Genomic DNA, 22264 nt, shown 5'->3' with positions numbered 1-22264 from the left:
AGAGTGTATTCTGCCTCCGGGGATTGGGGTGGGTGGGTAAATAGTTGCTATAATAGGACCTTTAGGTGCTCGACCAAAAGGATGCGTAAGCAGGCTCGACTGTTAAGGCCGCCATCACCTTTAGGTGCTCGACCATAAGCCCCCCCACCCAATAAGTAAATTGAGGGGAATCTTGAAAAACCTCCGCCACCCCCCCCACCCAATAAGTAAATTTAATCAATTCTTAGGGTTATATTCAGCCTACGCAGGACTGAATCTCCAATGAAAAGACCTCCTCAGTTCAAGCACCCTACACATGGTTCTAAGGTGAAGTCTGATAAGAAACTACGAAGGGAGCAGCGCCGTAGGGATAAGCATGCTAAGAAGGCAGATAAGCCACCTCCGTAAGTAGCAATGACGTAATTACGTATATAATGAATGCCGACCAAGACAATGAGTAAGTGACTGCTGAAATGGTGGTAGTTAGTTATATATGAGCATGTGGTAGTTTAGGTTCAGTCAGTTCCTTGCTTCGGGCGTACAAGACTCGATAGCAAGCTCAAAAGCCCTCTCATTAGCAATCGAGCGTACTAACGTACCCTTGCCCCTCCTATTTCTTCTCTGGCGGCTTCGCACCTTTATTTATCAGCGTCGAGCGAGAGAGGACCCCCCTCTATGAGTTAGAGATTGAAATATTTCAATATTCTATTTTCGGAATGTGATAGAATAGAACGGATGATAAGCAGGGATTCTATTTTTGAATTAACTGCTAAATTATGAAATTCCGCTAGAAAGTGAAACTAGTCAATTTGTTCATTCCATCGTTGAAGAGGATAGAGATTAGTCTTGACAAGGCCAAGAGAGCCAAGGAGTTTATTGAGCTACTCCTTTTATCTATCTAAATGTATAATTATGAAACTCCTGTCCTTTATCTATGTAATAATGCGATGGGACAAGTAATGAGGCAAGCTCCCCTTCCATATGGTGGAGATAGAACCAAACGGATCACCGAGAGAGCCAGACCAACCAAGTCCCCCAGAGTAGTCACACAGTCGCGAAGAAAGAACCACCCCATCGTTACTACCCGAGAGAGGAGATGTACCCCATTGCCATATGAGAAAAGAATGGCTCGTGCTGTTGCTAGAGTTAGTTAGTTGACTAGCTCGTGGGTGGGGCAAGGAAATGGAAGTGGATTGCTTGCTTTTTGATACTTGCCGGGAGTAAGGCAGACGGGGTTGGACAAGAGAGATGGAGATGAGGTTGAGCCAAGTTGCCAACAGACAACGAGAGAAGTTTCCCATCATAGCTAAGGAGATGTACCCCATGCAACATATGAGAGAATGGATAGACGCGTTGATAGAGTTAGTTGCCTAGCTTGTGCTGTTGATAGAGTGAGTTGAATAGCTCGTGGGTGGGGCAAGGGGACCCAGATATATAATAGGGGGTGCGGTGAACGACGATGTGCATGGGACAGGGGGGGCTATTGCAGCAGTGATATCTTCACACCAAGAGTGAGGTACTACAGCTTGTTATATACGATTCACCAGGTGGGTGAGGATCATACGCCAGACACATAGAGATATTCAGAGAGGGGAGGGCAGATAGATAGAGCCTTCAGCGAAAGAGGCTAGGTTGAGCCATTCATGCAGGTCAGCTAGTTTCATTCACGCTAGTCAGGTAGTTTCAGTCAGGGAGGTGGGGTAGATTATCTGTGTGGTATTTGATCGATACCCCTTGCCCTGTTCGATGTGAACAGTTTGGCGTGCCCAGGAGGGTTCTTGTCCCCATCAGTTGCGATACCCCGTGCCCTGGATTGAAATGGTCATGTTTTACCAGTTCGATGTGACCAGTTGTTTTTCCCCCGTACACAAGTTTCGTGCGTGATATGTTGGTTACACGATCATTTCGAGTTCGACGTTGATGTTGATTCGCCATGAACGATTTATTTGTGTTGGCAATTGCTTGCTTTTATTTACTTTATTTTACTTATTGGGTGGGGGGGGCCGGGACTAGGCATGCCTGGGTAGGTCTTCGAGATTGGTGGGTCGACCAACGGACGGATGATGTAGCCGTGTTAGGTGGATTTATAGAAAAAAGAAAGAATATGCCGCTTACCCAGATATTTCGACAGAGGGGTGGTACCCAGATGATGTCTGCGAAGGTTTGCTGCTGGCCGGTTTCACACATTAACCAATCTGCCCGCATTCAGTACGCTTTCAGTCCGCCTGCCCTGGACACTCACCCAGAAAGAAGGAGTCTCATTCCCGCACAAGAGAGGAGGGAAAAAGACACCCGCGTGACCAACTGACACGACGAGAGAACGAACCCTTGAATGGAAGGACAGTTTCAGTCCCGCATTCTCTTTCCCGCATGAAGGCATTTACGCTTGCCTCCTTGTTGGTGGTTGATCGCTAACGCTTGCCCATGCATGATCTGCTTTGAAGGTGAACTATCGTGGCCTTCCTTCCATACCTTCCTTTGTAGAGTGTGATGGAAAGGAAAGGACGTCTCCATGGCCTATATGAACACGACGTAGAGAGACCATATGGATGAAACGGGCATGCACGGCTCTTCCTGTGTGGAACCCCCTGCCTGGCAAGGAAGGAATGACTAGCAGCTATGGGTGGCACTGCCCAGGGCACGTACACTGGGGCGGGGCACATACAACTGGCACGCATGAACAACGTTTCTTCTCCACCTGTAGATTAGGCTCCTTTGATTATGCCCCTGACTCCGGTTAGATTTCCCAGCTAGGTCTTATCCTTGGACAAGGTCAACGTCTCCATGACCACCTTCTTGCAATGACTGGCTATCAGCGAGGAGGAGCGCTATGGGTTGAGGAATAACGACAAACAACACTTCTTACTTACTGCCTTGGGTCGGGCGGGGTACCTCCCCCTCGATCGCTCTCCACACTAAGGCTCTTGGATTGAACTCGGAGGGCATGGGACTAAAGCTAAGAACTAAGTAAGAAGAGAGAGTGAGAAAGATCATTTCTTCTTATTCTGTTGCAAGGACGTATCTATGCGAGTATTGATTTCATAAGGTTTCATACTAGGTCTAACTGGGCACGGAAACGACTTAGCACGGACAATGGGGCACAAGCAACTACGGGGCACAGGGTATGAGAACTGTTATCAATGTATTGATTTGTTGTTACAATGGAGTTGAGTAGCCCAGTCCGGTAGGCTAGGCCGATTAGCACAGTTGAGTAGTCCAGTCGATTAGCGCGGAGCCCAGCGTATTCAATTAGTTTAGCTCAGCGTATTCAAAAGGAAGGAACGAAAGCGAACTGTCATTATGTAGGTGAAGTAACCTGGCTCCGTGGCTCTTCACCCGCCGCGCCCTCGCGCATGAAGGGTTTGAAGCTGCCAACTCAAAATGATCCGCTATCTTTTCTTTTATTCCCTCAAGGCGCTAATTGCAATTCTCGGGGGTTAGGGAAGTTTTTCCGCCTTCATCCTGTCGCTCTCCCCTCGTGCCCTGTCCCATCATTGTAGGTGGGTATCTTTATGCCTGCCATCTAGGTAGGGATCCCTATACCTTGTTTCTTCAGACAAGCAAGCAGGGTGGGATGTCTTCATCGGTAGCGAGTGTAGGGTTCGTATACAGTATCGGTAGTAAGCTTGTGCCGTAGCCAAGGCGTGGTCTCCCTGTCCACTGCAGGTGGGTAAGCAAGGAAGTAGTCCGCTTGGGCTTGCTCTCGTGTGGTTCGTTCTATCCATCCTTCCGTCCTTGCTTGCTTCTTTCCCTTCTTCCACCTACCCACCCTTCCTTCCATCCTTCTGTGCATCCTGGCATCCTTAGCATCAGCAGTGGTTCCTTCGTTCCTTCAATAAGTGACTGCGTGTGAGGATGCTCCCCCTACAATGAATGAGGAAAGGCATTGTACCACTTGCTCCTTGCCGAAGGTGGAGATCTTGCTATCCCTGGATATGATGAACTTGGTTTGCTTGCTTTCTCATTTCCCCCAGCGTGAGGTGCACCCATTCCAAGTACCCTTACCGACAGACGAGAGAAAAGAGAAGTCCACCCAGTCCGCGTAAGAAGGAACCTGCCCAGGAAGCTCTAACGCTTTACCCCGTGTAAACAGGACATACGCTTCGACCCTTCCCCCTTTAGGTTAGTTGGTTGGTTGGATCGCCACAGCTTGCCCCTGATGGTTCACGCTACAGAGCTTACAGAGCGAGCTGCACCTGACGGAACACTGTTCCTCCATGCTCACTTTGACGGAAGAACGGAACACAGTGACTCAGAGCTGATACTGACGGGAACACGATTACTCATCGACCTTGCCCCATGAGGGTGGAAACAGCGATACCGCTTGCCCCTTGAGCTTGGTTGGTTGGATTGCTACCTGCCCCCATGAGGTTTTAAGGATAGCTACCCCCATGAGGATGGAGCGATACCGCTCGAGATAGACACCCCGGAGCCGGAAGATAGAACCATAAGATAGAACCTCCCGCATAAACGAACGAGTGGAGAACGAGTGAGAGCTGCCGATAGCCAAGTGGATACACAATCAGGTCAGTTAGCCCGGGTGTGAGTCAGTCAGTCCGGGATCCGTGCACATATTCCGGGGTCAGGACGTCACCAATTATATGAAATATGCCATAGCCAATAGCACTTAGCTGTGTTGTGTTATATACGTAGATATACTGGGTTAGAGACTGACAATTTTTATCAATAATATACCGTACTAGAGTACAGGCGCCCAGGCGCGTTAAAGGAAAGAAACATAGCTGGCAGGCAGGCAATAAATTAGCTTTTAATTGATCACAGAAAACATCCGCATTTGACGTTTTCATTTACATAAATCTCCCTTTTATAGGCTCTCAGGCATTGATCATAGGTACTAAAATGCACTTTTTATTACTTAAGATTGGCTTTTCAGGTACTTTATATATAAATACGCAGAATCACAGCACAACAACCACCTGCCAAGGACACTATAGATAGAAAACTCTACCATATATATATGTATATGTTAGGATTAGTTACTATTAGTTAGGGCCCTATATATAACTGGGGGAGGGAAAGAGATTGGTTAGGGCGTGCGTCACTATCTATAGTATTACATCTATAGTATCAGCGCCTATCTCCCAATATGGAAATCAATCAGCCCGCTTCATTCCGAGAAACAACAAGGAGTCCGGTTCGACGATTCATTCCATCCTATCTAGGTATATGCGAAGCCCGGTTCGATTCCCCAGATGGATATATAGTGAGTCATGCATGCCCCCGCCCCTATATATGTTGAGTAGAGGCGTCGGGAGAGGTATAACCTTTTTTCATTTCAATGTATATACAGTAGGTAGTAGGCCCTTACAGCGGCATGTGCCCATATTCCCCCTCATCATAATTTCACCGCACCGGCAGCGTACTGACCTCACCCGATTCGGACTATATATAAGCGGATCTAAAAGCAGATCTCATCTGGATTAGATATCTCTATTATAGGGATTCTCTCGATCTCAAAAGGGCCCTCGACGTTGGCATTCATGCATGGGTTGAGTGTCCGTTCTCTTCCTTCAAGTTTGAATGGATGGGTCGAGCCGAAGAATCGAGGACCGGAGGGGCTCGACTGTCAAGGAGAGGACCGGTAGGGGCTCACCATTCCGATGGTGAGGCCCGGTAGGGGCTCGACTGTTAAGGAGAGGAAATTCCCTTTTCCTATACCATCCAGCCTTACTGATACGCCAGCCAGACATCCCCCATTAATCCCATCTTTTTCAATAAAAACGCGTTCTATCACGCACTTCTAACCTCCAATTGGGTCCACCCTGCGCTAGGGTAAAAGTGTGGCGAGACAGGGCACTAAAATGGCTATTTTATAGGTTTATACCTCACCTGCTAAGCACCCTCTCTCTATTGACCGCTCCTTGAAGTCACCTGCTATCCGCTCTTTCAGGATGAAGGGGAGCAGTAAGGAAGGGGAAAGGCTCGCTGCGGGATGGATGGGGTCGCTGGCTTATATCGCTGGCTTGGGGTTAAGTTAGCTTAGCAAGCAAGAGTCTTTTCGGTTATACCTTAGTTTCAAGGTTTCGCATCATCGTTCGTCCTCTCTTGTTTGGGGGCCTGGTTGGGTGATAATAGAGAAAAAGGGAAAAATAGAGCAAGCACTCCGTACCTCGCTTCCACCTTTCACTAGCGAATTTCCTATATTAGTTTAGACCACTTATTCAGTTGCTGAAGTAACAAAGGTCCCAATGGTAGAATATTTGTATATTATAATACACAATAAATGGGTTACCGCCTCACCTAAGCTTCCCAAGAATCTGCTTTAGGGCCCTGCCTTCCTTAAGACTCAATCGGTGATCACAATCCTTTCACTCTGTCGAGCGAGGCAAGTCAATCAATAAATCAAGGTTTGTCGAAGCAGCATATATCCATGCATCTGGTTTTCCAAGTAGTCTCTATCTGGATAGAATCCGTAAGTAGGTTAAACCGAGTTTTTACCTCGCCAGCAACTAAAGTAAAGATTGAACATATAGAGGAAGCTTAGACAATTGTTATCAACCTTCTCATTTCCCCTTGGAGTTTGCCCTTGGAGCACATTATATTCATATAGAATTGCTTTCTCTAAAATAGAAGGTAGATCGGGGTACTATAACTAACTAAAGGATGAAATGAGTCCCAATTATCACCATACATAGGGGCTAAAGCTATTAGAACCACATAGGAGACTAACGCTATTCTCACCATTCAATTCCTAGGGGGCTAAAGCAATTCATAGGGGGGCTAAAGCTTAGAAGCCAGATTGTAATTAAAAAGGAGAAGTGCTTCCTGAATCCATGAACTTAAACTTCAGCACTCTACCTGACCTGCTTTATGTTGCGATACGTGGTGATCTTCCTTCTTACCACTGAACGATGGCCCTTACCTTAATGCTAACTCGATGAATGATGCTGACGCGAAGGAGGATGGTTCTCTTCAAGCAAGTCATGAATCCAGCTTCAGGAAGGAAGGCTCCTCATTAACCCACCGTCCGTCCTTTGAGCAAGTGTGATATACTCTACAGAGTGGTGCTGGTGGTGCTGGTAGTTCTTGTGGTGCTTAATTCGGTCTATAGTACAGGCGCCTGGGCGGAAAAAAGGAAACGACGGGCGGGATCGCTTTACTTACGTGCTTATTCCTTGCTGGCTGTCTATAAGCTTTTTCAAAAGCTCTATAGCCGGGTGGAATGCAGTAAGTTTGGGGCATTCGCCCTTCCTAAGTGGGGTAGGTATATATTGGTTGATAAATTGAAAGGTGGGGTTTCTTTATCCCTGCAAAAAGAAACCTTGACTACATTGAGTAGGATACAGTTGATCAAATAGTGGACTTGAAGAATATACGTGGGAAGTCATTTAGACACATCCAGCATGAGGCCGTGGCGGGCGGGCTGGGGCGTTCACATACGCATGAGTCCCCTCCGGGGGCCGAACACTGAGCTGAGCAGAGCAGTCGTGGCGCAGAGCGTACAAGAAAGAGAAAGCCTTGTTTCAAGATAAAGCCTTGTTTTGATGATGATTGAGCGCTACCGCTAGGAAGCACGATGGACGCTACCGCTAGGAAGGAGGGAAGGATCGCTATCGCTTGCCGGAATGGTAGTTAATCGCTCACGCTCATGGTCGAAGGAAAGATCGATAACGCTCGGAGGAATCAACACTGCTTGATGAGGGTGGAAGGATAGCTACAACAGCTTGCTTGGTTACCGCTACTCAATTGTTCCCCTGGCGATTACTACGCTTCAACAGAATAGAAGCTTCGACCCTTGAGCTTGCTTGCTTTATACCTCCCCCCATTAGCATGGAGCGCTTACGCAGGTTGATGAATAAGGAACGTGGTGCGGCCCCAACCCCACGAACAGATAGGCAGGACATAGGCTTATACCCTTCCCCTTGAGGTTGGTTGGATGGATAGATACTTCCCCATGAGGCTGGTTGGAAGGATCGCTTGGTTATGCTGATCCTGGACAACGGGAGTAAAAAGAATTTAGTCGCTTCAGCTATGGTCAAAGCTTTTGGCCTCCCTATAACTCCTCACCTACACCCATATCGTCTCGTTTGGGTCACGGACGACGCTCTAACCCCTTGTTGGTGTCCCACACCTGCGCTGTCACATTCGCTATGGGCTCTCTTTTCCGCGATACGGTGGTCTGCGATGTAACCCCTCTGGATTGTGCAGAGTGAATCCCGAGTACCCCATAAAAACATGCTCGTTGTGCTATCTATAGCTTCGTTCATGCACTGCCCAGAGTTCTAGCTGCACTGAGTAGAGCATTGATGCGTAGAGGTAGTGTGGAGTAACTGCTTGCTTAATAAAATGCAATATGCTCCATAGTTTCTAGCTGAACCGACTGCATTCACTGACTAGAGCTTCTTTCTTGCACTTAAAAGAGTTCTATCACTGAGTGGCTATGAGACTGTTTCCCCCCCTATGGGCTATGAGTGGCACTGACACCTGGCAATGATAAGCTAGGCCTTCAGGCTCCGGTGTATATGGGCATTATTAGTCCGTCCGTGGGACCATCCCTCTGTTGGATGAGCGCAGTAGTCTGTGGGAACCCCTCTCATGAGTAGTAACAACCTTACTCCGTGTGGGCCCTCAATCAATATTTATCCGGGCAAGCCTAACCCACCTCTCTTCCTTCCCTACCTGTATAGTGAAGGCTCAACCAAGCTGCCCTCTTTGAATGTATTTCTTTCTTTCTGTGTGGCTTATCTATCTATCTTTCTTTCTCTTTAAGGTGTGTGAAACAACCTAAAGCAGGTGCATCTGTATGCCCACACAGATTAGTACCTCGCTCTTGGTCTGTATTGCTAAATATGCTCTATGGCATACTCTCGGCTATGACTTATGTATGGCAGGCAGCCTGGCTCTGATTGTATGGCTATTACTGGCTATCATCGGCTGTACCTTATGGCAATGATTGGCAATGCTCTATGGCAGCTATGAATGGTTGGTTGGCTATGACTGGAATGATTGGCAATGTCTGAAGGGCGTGTGATCCGATCCTAAGCGGGTGCATATATATAATGACAAGCTGTAGTAACTAACTCTTGTCATGAGGCCATTGCTAACATAGCCTGTCCAATGCACATAGCAGTCAAAAAAAGCAAATAGCCGCCATGTTCCCATACACGAAGTAAGTACCCTCCCTATTGAGTCACCTTACCCGCCGAGAGAGATCCCAATTCCATGTATTCGGTTAAGTAAGCCCTGCCAGCTATGTCCCACCCATGAAAGAAAGTACTGATCCGAGTGGATCGCTACCCTTATCTTTGTCTCTACTCTAGTTGACTTTGCCTTAGGTGCTTCTTCGACTGGTGGATCTGGATCTTAAACAGCGGGCTATGGCCCTGGAATGGATTCTGGGTCTACTCAATTGACTGGTTATGAAATGGATTAAGCTAGGTCGTAAACTGCTTGGCTTGCGCGGATGCCGCTTCCATCGCTTCAACGGTATCCGGAACTAAGCTATCTGTATTTCGCTCTTGGGACCATAGGAACACCGATCTCTAGGGACTAAGCTACCGTTGGAACAGCGCTTGTAGGAACACTAGCAGATTCCGGAACATAGGTACTTTGAACATCTTTCACTCCTCACCATATGAATAGTGAGTCGATGGCGGCCTTTGTCGAGAGTTCGGCAAGCTCACCCTATATTGCTACCAAAATGCCAGTGAAGAAATCGATCTATCATTCATTCATGATCGATTTCATTACACCAGAAAATGCATATATTATATATGTAATTACGTGATCTCAGAATCGATCAAATCATATCTCGGTGCATGAAATTCATATGATCTGAGTTGATTGTGTTCAATGAAGAGTTGGCCTTGCCCGATGCGGACAAGCGACTACGTTGATGGCGGCCCCTCGGGGATTGGGGTGGGTGGGTAAATAGTGGTCGAGCCTTAAAGCGCATCCTCACCATATGAATAGTGAGTCCCTCTCCTACTGTCGAGAGTTCGTCCCTGGGGATTGGGGTGGGTGGGTAAATAGTGGTCGAGAGTTCGTCCCTCACCCTCACCCTACCGGGCCTTTAGTCGAGTCCCTCACCTCTTTGGGGAGGTGAGCGAGAAATCGATGGCGGCCTTATTAGTCGAGCGTGCTTACGCACCCTACCGGGCCTAACCATATGAATGGTTAGCGTTAACACTCCTCTCCTTTTGGTCGAGCCCGATGGCGGCCTTTTAGTCGAGCCCCCTACCCGGTCCTACCGGGTCCTATCCTCACACGTCGATGGCGGCCTTTAGTCGAGAGTTCGGCAGGCTCACCCTCACCATATGAATAGTGAGCCCCTACCGGGCCTACCGGGCCTTGGGGATTGGGGTGGGTGGGTAAATAGTGGTCGAGAGTTCGGCTGGCTCACCCTCACCCTGGTTGAAAGAGCCCTGGTTACAGAAGAATAGCCCCCTTATCGCTATCGCTTGCCATATATTTGAGAGCGCTGATCGCTATCGCTTGCCTCCATGTTGGGGAATGAGCAATGGTGGAGGTGGTGCTGGTGCTGGTAGTGGTTCTGGTGGTGGTGATTGGCCTTGGAAAGGGCAGTGGCCATGGTGTTCAACGCCAGAGACAGAGCCAGATACTTCCCCCTTTATTTGGAACAGGCCCTGGATAGCTCTAACAATGAAACCACTTAATCAGGACATGCACTTCGAACCTTGACCCTTGAGGTTCTAACACTTCAACCCGCGTTAACAGGACAGACACTTCGAACCTTCCCCTTTCTTTTGATACTGCCCGGGAAGCTCTAAATGCCTTAGCCCCGTATTATCAGGACAGATGCTTCGAACCTTTAGCTTGGTTGGAAGGAAGGATCGAGCTTGCCCCATTAGCTCGCTTGGATAGCTACAACAGCTTTCCCCCTGTTTCCCCGCTACAGACAATTTACCCTGGCAATTACCCCGCTTCAACTGGACAGATGCTTCTCCCCTTGCCCTCAACACGCCACATCCACCCGGAAATAATAACGACCGCACCGGGAAAGCCCGCATAGAGATAAAAGCGACCGGAGGAGAAAGAAAAGCACTGTTGAATGAGCTTGGTTACACAAATGTGGTTTCGATACAATGATCTCGATGATGATTAGACACGGGAGATACCAGGACTAATAGAGCCCCTTGAGCAGTAGGTAACATCTATTATTTGGTAACTGGTTGAATAGCGTGGTCAGAACATCTATTATTTGGTAACTAGGTGATTCGAGAACTGAGTGCTATTGGTAAGAACTGGGTGTGATGAAAACTGTAGATTGAACGCTGCACGTAAGGCGAAAAGCAGCATCAGAATTAACCAGTTGTGATTCGAACGGGTAGAATAGAGACCCATGGGCAGTTGTTAATAAAGCAGTAACTTCGGGCAGTCTAGAACTGGGTGATTCGGGAACTGCTCTATATGGAAAACTGGTGCTTTAGCGTCCTTCATTCGTGGTGGTACATACATGCCGTGAGATTCGAGGTTAGGTATAATCAATTTTTATAGAGATAGCGCTTTCTCTCAGAAAGTTATCCTCAATCAAATTCGTTATCAGTTCCACTGTAGTCATGCCCTGAGTCCTAGTCCAATCAACAAGTACTACGGGAGGGAGAATGTCTATCCAAAGATGAAATATCAGTTAGAAAAAAGAGAACTTCTAGCTAGAATTAGTTCTTCACTTTCGCTCAGCTAAGTTCCTCTTTCTCTTTACAATTGATATGGGCTCTTGGCTGGATCGGGGCACAGCGATGCCCACTTAATATAGGTCTAACAGCAAGAAAGAACCACCGCTAAGACTTGGTTGGGAATGAATGAGAGCCAGTGAAAGAAAGACCGCTTCTGGTTGGGTCATTAGAGCGAGCGAACTAACCGCTGGACCCCTTGAGCTTGTGGTTTTATCATACTGCTTGCTTGATTGTTATCGCTACTTAATCGTTCCCCTTGCGATTACCCCTCTTTTAACTGGATAGAAGCATCTCCCCATGAGGTTGGTTGGATCGCTATCGCTTGATGGATGATACGCCCCTGCATTCCGTCCGCAGTCTCGCTTCTGGTTACGCCAAAGACAACACTGTTCGGGGGTCCCCCCTCGCCCCCCCCTCTCACACTCCCCAAGGGGAGGGGTTAGGCACTGGCACTTGAAAGCGGGGTCCTCTCTTGCTTGCTTGCTTGCCTGCGTCTGACTGCCTTCCTGGTTATACAGAGACTGGCCTTCCAAGAGTGATCCATGTCCGAGAGGATCCTACACCAGTTCCAATTTCCTGCAAGACAAGGCTTCACCCGATCCTACAATCTAAAATAGATCTACTATATATAATCAATCAACAGTAGATCTACTACTGTAAAGATACATAAATGATAATGTAGAGTAGAGAGACCCTAGTTATCTCACGGGTGATTAGAACTACCTTTCCCTAGATATTATGGAACCTGCCTATAGTTTGTAGGGTTTCAACCTCCAAGGTATGAGTGGGACTAAGCCAATGAAGATTCCCTAGGATGAATCAACAAGCCTACAAGGTTGAAGCCAATCTAGTAAAAAGAGATCTCTCTAAAGGTGATGGGCATGACAGGTACAGCACTATGATCGATAACACTTTGAATCACACCACTAAGCCTGCTGATCCAACCTGCTGCTTGCCAAAAAGGTAGGTCTCTTGCTTACTTACGATATAAAACAAAACCTAGGGACGGAGTCACTCACTATTCATATGGTGAGGGATGTGAAAACCAATAGGAAGAACACAGTCTCACCTACCTGCCCTCTCTATTGCCGCCTGCTTAAGCAAGCCTAGAGCTAACTGGACAGTCCCAGTACGCGTAAGGTAGGTAGATAGGTAGGTACCCGCCCAGTACGCAATGCTTGCTCGCTTAAAGAATAAAGAAAGGGCGAAAGATTTCTTGCTTGCTTTATACTTGACCGGGAAGGGAATAAATAAAGGAGGAGCTGGAGGATTAGGATTCAGAGCCAACCGAACCACCGATCGAACCACTTAGACCGTGGACGCTGATATCGACAAGAGCCACGATTGGCATTGATTGGATTGATTGGAAGGACCCTGGCTGACTGGGGAGCTTAGGAGCCGGCTTGTGAGCGGGCTGGATGGGGAGCTGGATGGGGAGCTGGGGAGCTTAGGAGCTGGTTAGCTTGCTGGTTGGTTAGCTTCTATTGCTTGCTGGCTAGGTGGGCTTGATGAAAGAAGGAACCCGCCCGACGAAGAAAGAAAGAAGCTTGGCACGAGGGCTGGCAGAAACAGTTAGGCGATAAGAGAACGTGTGCCGAGACAATGGCTAGACCTGATGCTAGATCCGGCTGATGGCTGCTGGCCGGAAGGAGCGACCAGGGGAGAGGAATGAAAACTAATACTTTGTATCTCTGTCTCTTCCCTTTATCTCTATTGCTTGCTCCTCAACACCTAGCTTTACTCAACCCCATAACCTAAGCTGAGGGAGAAACTCAAAACCCCACCACACTCACTCTATGTATGGCTATCTTAGCTGGCTCTAAAACCTTGGTTATATCTTGTTCTTTCCCTTGATGTTTGTTTATGTATCTCTTTATATCTATGCTATTTACTATTATGTTATATCCAATATTGACTATGCTAGATAAGCTCCTAGTACTGGATCAACTACTAGTTAGTCATTCCTTTACCTGGCGTCATAATCTTAATACCGAGAACAGGCTCTTCATCTATAGGTTGGATTCCTGCCTTTGCTTACTAGTATGAAACTGATCAGACTGGGTAAAGGCAAGCAACTGCGTCAAGCGGATAAACAGCTGAAACCACAGCATCTCACCCCTTCTTTGTTGAACCCGGAAAATAGGGCATCTTGTGCTAATACAACCTTGAGTTCCTACTGGAGATAGGGATATGGTACCTGAACCACAACAACCCGGCTTTGTCATAGTTGAGGGATAGGCATTGAACCAGTCCCAGCTGAGGAGCTAGCTTGTTTGCCAGTTTATAGTTACAGCATCCGAACCAGACCCATTTCTTAGAGTGTCATATCCATATTTCGATCCAAAGCCAGCACTTGTTGATTCATAAGTCAATATCAAGTGTCAAGGCTACCTCTAGCATGTCCCTTCCTATTCTAGATCGATATCGAGATCTGGTTGTTGATGACCTTGACTCAGTTGACCTAGATCCGGTACCATAAGAAAAGACAGATCCTGAACCTATAGTAGATCTCGCAGCAGAGACGGGAAAGGCTAAGTCTGTAGTATAAGCAGCGGCAAAGGCACCCCTGTATTCGGTGGTTTGAGAGCCACATAGCTATCAGCATCTCTTGAACAAGTAGTAGCAGATCCATATCGAGATTCAGATGCACCAGTACCAAAGTAAGCATCCGAGTAGTAACCAGCGATGGGGAATACGGCAGGAGTTGGAGTTGACCCGTAACCTGACCTCTAAACACCAACATGATGAGCAAAGGCGTGGGCAATGACGGAGGCACCGGTCGAGGAACCAGATTCATAGTCACCTTGCTACGCGTACCTTCCAGTTCGAGATCGAGATCTTGCTGTTCCACCATTTGCAATAGGAGGATGATGAAGCGATAGGGACCAACTAGCTTGATATATGGGTATATTATATATGGATATATGGTTCCACTGATAGCCAACTCGTTGAAGAAGCAGCGTATCCGGGTCGCAGAGAAAGATAGAGAGGGGGTTACAGATTGATAGCTAAAAGCAGGTTACCAAGTTCCAAGAGCAGGGTCATTAGTCTCTATAGCCGCAGTTCGAGATCTCTATAAAGAAGAAGTATATGGTCGGTGCTCCTCTTGGTTCACTAAGGTAGCAGTAGAGAAGGGAGCATCCTAGCTCTTATCTAACCGATGAACATCTTCCCACAGTAAGCTGACCTATCTTTAGTCAATTGCCCACTCAAGTTCCTATGCTTCGATCTGATCCCTGCCTTCTCACCCAGGGATCAAATGACGGTGTATCATAAATATATCCGGTTCCGCAGAGGTCATAGCCGCTCCCAAGGCATAAACAATAGTTTCTACGGGGATGGCTGACCCGAATAATGACCAGTAACTCCTCTCCTCTCCCTTATGGTCGAGCACCTAAAGGTCCTTATCAGTCGAGCCCCTGCCGGTCCTTGCTTTCCTAACGTCAAGCAAGCAATAAATTCCTCTCCTCTCCCTAATGGTCGAGCACCTAAAGGTCCTTATCAGTCGAGCCCCCTCCGGGTCCTTGCCCCCGGAGGGACAAGCGGCTTCGCACCTTCAACATATTATATATGTTGCGGTCGGTGAGACTTGTAAATTGAGGGTGTAATTATTCTTCCAATTCGTTCCATTCATTGGTCATATTCTCTCCCTGATAGCGAAATTCCTACATCGTCTTACATATCGTAACAAGCGGTTGGTAAAACACACAAAGGCGGGAACCCCGACCTACCCATCGTTCCCCCGCCACCCACCACCTTTGATCATATTATAGTGTTTTACTAACTAGTCGGTCATAGGAATTCTTGCAGAATCACTATGGGAGGGGCCTAACGGACCTTGAGGGTCGGTCAAGCCCATCGCTTCACCCCAGCAAGAAAATCGGCGAGCCTATGAATCCTGTCAGGTCAGGCCGAAGATTGGACATCGAGCCGAACTGTAGCAGGCCTATCCGGAGACTTCGGGGCAATGCCTCGAGAAACTGAATCCATGGCTGGAGACAGTTCATGCATGTCCCGAAGCGCGGGAGGTCATCCGATGACCGGACGCGTCCCATAGAGGGAAGAAATCGTCCCTTCAGTGATCGTCTGTTCGAGCTCTCTGCGTAGCCTGCGCCCCTTGGAAGTTCAATCGATTCTATCGAGTTCAGGTTCTAGGTTTTAGGGGAATTTGGTGACTCGAATGGCGGCCTTTTAGGCGGTAAGATATTTCCCCCAGTTCCATTCAAAGCTGAATATTAGGCGAAGTTTCACCAATCATTCCCCCTCTTACTGTCCTCCCTCTGCTCTGGGTCCACTTCCTCTCCCTTATGGTCGAGCCGCCCCCTAAAGGGTCCTGTTCAATGAATTTTCTTTCTTCATCCCTGTGTCTCTTCTGGTTCCTTGTGCCTGTACCCGGTCTCTAGGGCCTTGTCTGGGGCGTTTGCAAGTTCCGGAAGAGGGAGAACGGGATCCAGGGAGATAACCTAAGGGGGGGATATGATCCATGGGGAGGGGATAGCTCGAGTGTCATGGTGATGCTTGGCTGTTCCCTTCGATAGAAGATCACCACTTCATTCCTTTTCCTTCATAGGGGTGATGTTCGTTTGACCAAGCTCTGGCCCTGGGATGGAGTGCTAATGTGAGTGGGATACGGGCCGCCTACTTCCCGTAATGTAGATTCATTGTATAATTGGGCCGAAGGTTGTTCCCGCACCCCACCAGGTGTGTCTAACGCACCCAACCATGTTTCTCCTGCACGCACTCATGGTCGGAGTAGCCGCGATGGCCCTTACCGCGGTGGCGGGACTATGTGCTTGCTCCTCCCGCCCCGGAAGCATGGGCTTGTGGAAGAATCCTGCCCTTATGGAATGGAAGTGAATTGGTCGAGCCCTCTCCTCTCCTCTCCTTAACAGTCGAGCCCCCTAAAGGGTCCTTAACAGTCGAGCACCTAAAGGTTCAATTTACTTATTGGGTGGGGGGGCTATGGTCGAGCCTGCTTACGCATCCTTAACAGTCGAGCGTGCTACGCACCCTGCCGGTCCTTGCTTTCCTAACGTCAAGCAAGCAATAAATTCCTCTCCTCTCCCTATGGTCGAGTACCTAAAGGTCCTTAACAGTCGAGCCCCTACCGGTCCTCACCATCGGAATGGTGAGCCCCTACCGGGCCTCTCCTCTCCCTCTCCTCTCCCTCTCCTCTCCCTTATGGTCGAGTACCTAAAGGTGATGGCGGCCTTAACAGTCGAGCCTGCTTACGCATCCTCTCCCTTGGGGTCGAGTACCTAAAGGTCCTCTCCCTATGGTCGAGCCTGCTTACGCATCCTTAACAGTCGAGTACCTAAAGGTCCTTATGGTCGAGTACCTAAAGGTGATGGCGGCCCTATGGTCGAGCCTGCTTACGCATCCTCTCCCTTGGGGTCGAGTACCTAAAGGTCCTTAACAGTCGAGTACCTAAAGGTCCTTATGGTCGAGTACCTCTCCTCTCCTCTCCCTTATGGTCGAGTACCTAAAGGTCCTTATCAGTCGAGCCCCCTAAAGGGTCCTTATTAGTCGAGCGTGCTTACGCACCCTAAAGGTGATGGCGGCCTTAACAGTCGAGCCTGCTTGCGCATCCTTATCAGTCGAGCCCCTGCCGGTCCTTGCTTTCCTAACGTCAAGCAAGCAATAAATTCCTCTCCTCTCCCTAATGGTCGAGCACCTAAAGGTCCTTATCAGTCGAGCCCCCTCCGGGTCCTTGCCCCCGGAGGGACAAGCGGCTTCGCACCTTTATATATGTCATTTCGACCAGTGATTCCAGTCATTCTTTATATACGTAATTACGTCATTCATTTTCGACTTCGAGACCAGAGAGAGTGACATCCATTATATATGTCATTATGGTCGATAGAGAGTGACATTCATTATATATGTCACTCTCTATCGACCATTTTGTTCTGGTCCGGGCAGGAATGGTCCCAATGGGATGTGAGAAGGAAGGGAAAGGACCAAGAGACAGAAAGAAGAAAGAACCCAGCCTAGTAAGAAGGCCTCACAGAGAAATGATTAGACCCCAGAAAGAAAGAAGCCCACGAGCCCGCCCACAGGAGCATTTACATGCCGGGACATACCACACCCCACTAAATCAAACACAAATCCACCCACTAACTACACTACCACAACTACACAGGGAAGGGATAAGAAAGAACCGGGCTTGCTTGCTGGCTAGCTCGCTGGTGGGTGGGCCCCTCCCTCTCAAATAAGTAACTAAACGGATATATCTATTCTTTGTGCGCGTGCTGACCCCGCCGCCTGCAGGAACGAACGAAGACGAATCAGCTGCTGGGGCGCTTGAGCGCGGGCTTACTTACGTGCTTGCTGGATTGATTGCGGGATGGGATAAAAAGTGATGAAATGAACCCCGGGACAGGATGCACGGATTTCTTTTGGAACCGAACCCCTGAGACGGACGGGGTTGAATGAATGATTGACACTGTGTTCACACCTGCCTGAGATCTTCTATCTTTATAACCATTTCGATTTTCTTGCCAACTGACTGACGACTGCGAAGACCTTGCTGCTTCCGACGAAGAACTTTATGGCTGGCTTCAAAGGCTAGCCAGGGAGTAATATATATTGGGCCAAGCACGGCCTGATTAGATAGCATGACCTGGGAACGTGGATGGTTATAGAGCTTAGGCATATGGGTAGATAGCTTGGTGGTAGAGCATGAGTGTGTTTGCTGAGTAGATCCCCTGGCTAGTTATTCCATTCCTGCGCTAGAGCTTTTGTGTTTATGGATTGGTTACTAATCCAATGCGCTAAGCGACTCCGCTAATCAACTGGGCTTCAGGGAACAATGTTATCGAATTTATCGATGATGCTTTACTTATAATGCACCTATACTTGAGGATGCCAGACACATTGTGCTTTCAGGTGTAGGGACAGTCAGGGAAGGGAGGTGGATGCTGGAAAGGTCTTTCTTTATTGCCCACAGCTTTCGAAAGAGGTTGTACCACGGACGGTACATGGTACGGGGCCGAGTGAGTGAAGTCAGTGAGTGAGTCAGTAAGTTAAGGGTCATTCCCAATTGCACAAAGCCCAGGAGTTATACGTAACCAGTCGTAGATCCCTCGTACCCAAAAGGAGTTGTTCATCTATCTTTCATGCCTTACCACACATCTTCGAAGGATTCCATCTGCTCCTAATTTATACAGCTGTCCTGCAATCAGCTGAAAATCTTCGGCCTTGGTTGCTAGCTGTTTATTCCTTGTGACAGTATAGTATTCCAGCGTGCAACCTATAGTGAACAAACTTGCTATCTCTCAAAATTCATCCTCAATCATCTCTACTCGAAAGAGATGTGCATCTGGCAAAGCATCATCTAGATTTCCTGCCTCTTACCCTTAAGTGATTCTTTATAAATGGTCTGGCCCGACATTACTCTTCCCTGGCTTGATGATTACTTCAAAATCTTATCCCACTGTAACAACGAAAATGGCCGATCTCACAGGTATTCCAGCGGCATCAATGGTGAACCGGGGTGTTGCCAAGCTTTTTCGTAGTCGGGTAGATTTCCCCCCCTCCACTGATCCATGATCGCGTTCAATCTACCGCCCATCCCTCGCCTTGCTCTCCTTTCCGGACCTGTTGTAAAGAAGATCTTCCCTTCCATTTTACTCGAAACCAGACTCTATTAAACCACTCGGCTATTCATTTGGAGGAATTAGCCCTTCTCCACGCTTTTCCACGCTTCTCCACGCTTCAGTCTGACTTATATCCTTTCAGTCTCCCTTTCAGTCTTAAATCAAATTTACCTTTTCACCACGCTTCAGTGTTTCAGTCTCCTCTCCTCCCTTTTCCCCACGCTTATGAATAACCCTAGCGGTAAGGAATCAATATGAATAACCCTATAGGAACTGAATAAATCAGTATACATTGGAATTGAAAACGGTATGAGTTTTCTCTTTATGCACTGATAAGTTACTCATATGGTAGGGGGGCTAGTTACCGGCATTAGAGGAGTAATGAAAGATATCCGGGGCAAAGTAGACGTCGTTAGCGCCTTATCTCCCTGGCATTCTCGTAAAGCCTGTCCTGTAAGGGTATAACCTCACCTACCCAGTTGGTTGTCTGTTGTTGAAAGTATCTTAGATATGAGATTCCCACTCCCCAGACACAACTACGGGAATTGGGAATTAATGGCTGGCTTGATAGAACTCACTCCCATTAAAGGCTGGCTTGCTGGGGTTCTTTGGCTGGCTTGAGCTCAATCTGTCCTGTCCATCAGGCTTGGGGTTCAAGGCTTGCTGGTAAGAACCCGCATCTGCCAGTCTACCAAACGCGTAGGGGGTTTCTGTAGTTAGTTACCGACTTGAAAGCAGGCTAGCATTCTATTTATGTTCATGAAGGCTGGCTTGCGGGGCCTTATAGATAAGAACCCGAATTAGGCTGGCATTTCACTCAGGCTGACTGATATATATATATTCTGGGGCTAGAGAATAGGTAGGCTCAGCAGACCTCCTAAGCAACGGGAAAGGCATTGTACCGACACCTACTTTCCTTGCTAGGGAACCTCCACCTAAGGAAAGATAAGGCATAGTACCGGCACCTACGCTAGCCTTTCAGAGCCTTTTTCTAAATTAGTCTTCGTCCCACCTCAAGCAAGGATTGGTGACGACTCCTTAATCCCTGGACCATACAGAGAGTTTCTGGCCGGGTTATTAGGAAGGAAGAAAAGGTATGATCCCAATGAAGGAGAGGCAAGCTTACCTGATTCGGAAAGGTATTAAGAATTCCAACCTCATTTGGAAGGGAGGGATAGGCGATGGTGGCTGTTAGAGAGTAGAAGTAGTTCTTACCTCATTGAATAAGGAGAAGGGTTAGTGCTTTCCTGATTCCAACGGGAATAGGTCCTACCTCATTGAAGGAAGGAAAAGAACAGGAAGGATATTTATGAAAGATAGAAAGGATGCCAGTCACAGGCTCGCTAAGATCATCTCGACACGGCACCTTTCATTAGTGAAATTACCATCTTGATAGGATGTAGGGCTCGCCTGACATAAGGAGGGCGAGGACGCATTCACAGCTTTTTACTCATAGGCCGCGTTCACATTATCTCTCTATCATCTGGATACGCCCACTTTCGTTAGTGAAATTCCCATCTCTCTCACTCGATCTATCCCCTACGGTTCTCACCCTACCCCTTACGCTACCACACGCTTACCAATGATGCACTACCTGCCACCTCTTGATCTCTTACGATTTACGATTCCCATCTCTCGATCCAATCCCTCACCATATGAATAGTGAGTCGATGGCGGCCTTGTGTTCTTCGCGTTCCTCTCCTTATCAGTCGAGCCCCTGTCGGACCTCTCTTTTGGGGCCCAACAGAACAAAGAAGTATTGGGTGAGTTAGCTTTGGAGAAGTATTGGTGAGCTCGCGAGAAAAGGTTCTTCCCCGTAGCGATAGAAGCAGCAGTTCCGAGAAGTAGCAGTAGAAGGATGGTTCAGTAGGCAGTAGCTTTGGATAGATGTCTTTGGAAGGATAGCTTAGCAGGTATGATTGCTTGGAGGTAAGGCAGTAGAATCAGTCGATCTCTTTAGGCCGGTTAGGTTGCTTGCTTGTAGGTTAGCGAGTCATGTTTCTTCCCGTGATTAGCTCTTGGTTCAGTGAGCTAATGTTCTTCCCTTAGCTATTGTTTCAGTGAGACTTTTACGGGCCCTAATCTCTATTTTATGAAGCCGCAACTACCATATGCTCATATATAACTACCACCATTTCACCATCAATTAGGCGGTTTATAGGATTCGCTCGAATCATCAATCATAATATCGTATACTCTTGGCCGGTGGTAAAGGCTGTGAATCGTTGGTCGGTGGAACCACCTCTACCTCTACCGTAGAATGTGTGCTATCAAATAAATAACTCACTATCAATCCCTGCCACCTCATTCAACCCCGTTCACTAGAGCCCGCCGGGATGCGAGTAAAGAAAGCCATTGCCTTGTCCTTCAACTTGAATCAGCAGGGCCTTCCTTCAACTTGGTACCACCTTTCTTCTTTTTGACCACCTCTCCCTAATAGATCGACCCTGCTATCAAAATAACGGGGTTAGAGCAAATCGAACACCTTGCTTCCTCCCGATTAGGCCCCTACCCCATTTGATAGCGATAGGCCAGGTTCACAGAGGTTGCGTTAGCACACTCGACTGCCTTTAGTTACTTATTTGAGAGGGGGGCCGCCATCGCCCTTACTTCTTCATAGGGACGGAGTCACTCACTATTCATATGGTGAGGGGTCACTCACTATTCATATGGTGAGGGTGCGTTAGCACACTCGACTGCCTTTAGTTACTTATTTGAGAGACCCAATAATTAAATTGAAAAGAGGAGGTGGGTGATTCTATTCTGGTTCCTATCTCGAATGACGTAATTACGTATATAATGAATGCCGACCAAGACAATGAGTAAGTGACTGCTGGTCATTATGCATGAATGAGATATCTCTTTGTATACGATATTATGATTGATGATTCGAGCGAATCCTATAAACCGCCTAATTGATGGTGAAATGGTGGTAGTTATATATGAGCATATGGTAGTTGCGGCTTCATAAAATAGAGATTAGGGCCCGTAAAAGTCTCACTGAAACAATAGCTAAGGGAAGAACATTAG

The 22264-nt window shown here is 47.7% G+C and overlaps 1 long non-coding RNA gene across 1 annotated transcript in view; it reads left to right on the top strand.

Annotated features, from left to right (window-relative positions):
- Positions 1-17202, top strand: part of LOC149221306 (uncharacterized) — a 60798-nt gene extending 43596 nt beyond the window's left edge. Inside the window, exons 6-7 of the long non-coding RNA XR_016248837.1 lie at positions 16901-16980; positions 17188-17202. This is a non-coding gene — a long non-coding RNA (uncharacterized LOC149221306). The remainder of the gene's footprint in view (positions 1-16900; positions 16981-17187) is intronic.
- Positions 17203-22264: the final 5062 nt, after the last annotated feature.

This window comes from Pinus tabuliformis, chromosome Q (genome assembly GCF_031772625.1).
Source record: "Pinus tabuliformis cultivar Carrire ecotype Pingquan chromosome Q, CPIR1, whole genome shotgun sequence".
In the NCBI taxonomy this organism is placed as follows: domain Eukaryota; kingdom Viridiplantae; phylum Streptophyta; class Pinopsida; order Pinales; family Pinaceae; genus Pinus; species Pinus tabuliformis.
The sequence above is the reverse complement of the archived record's forward strand: the minus strand, read 5'-3'. Positions and strand labels throughout refer to the sequence as shown.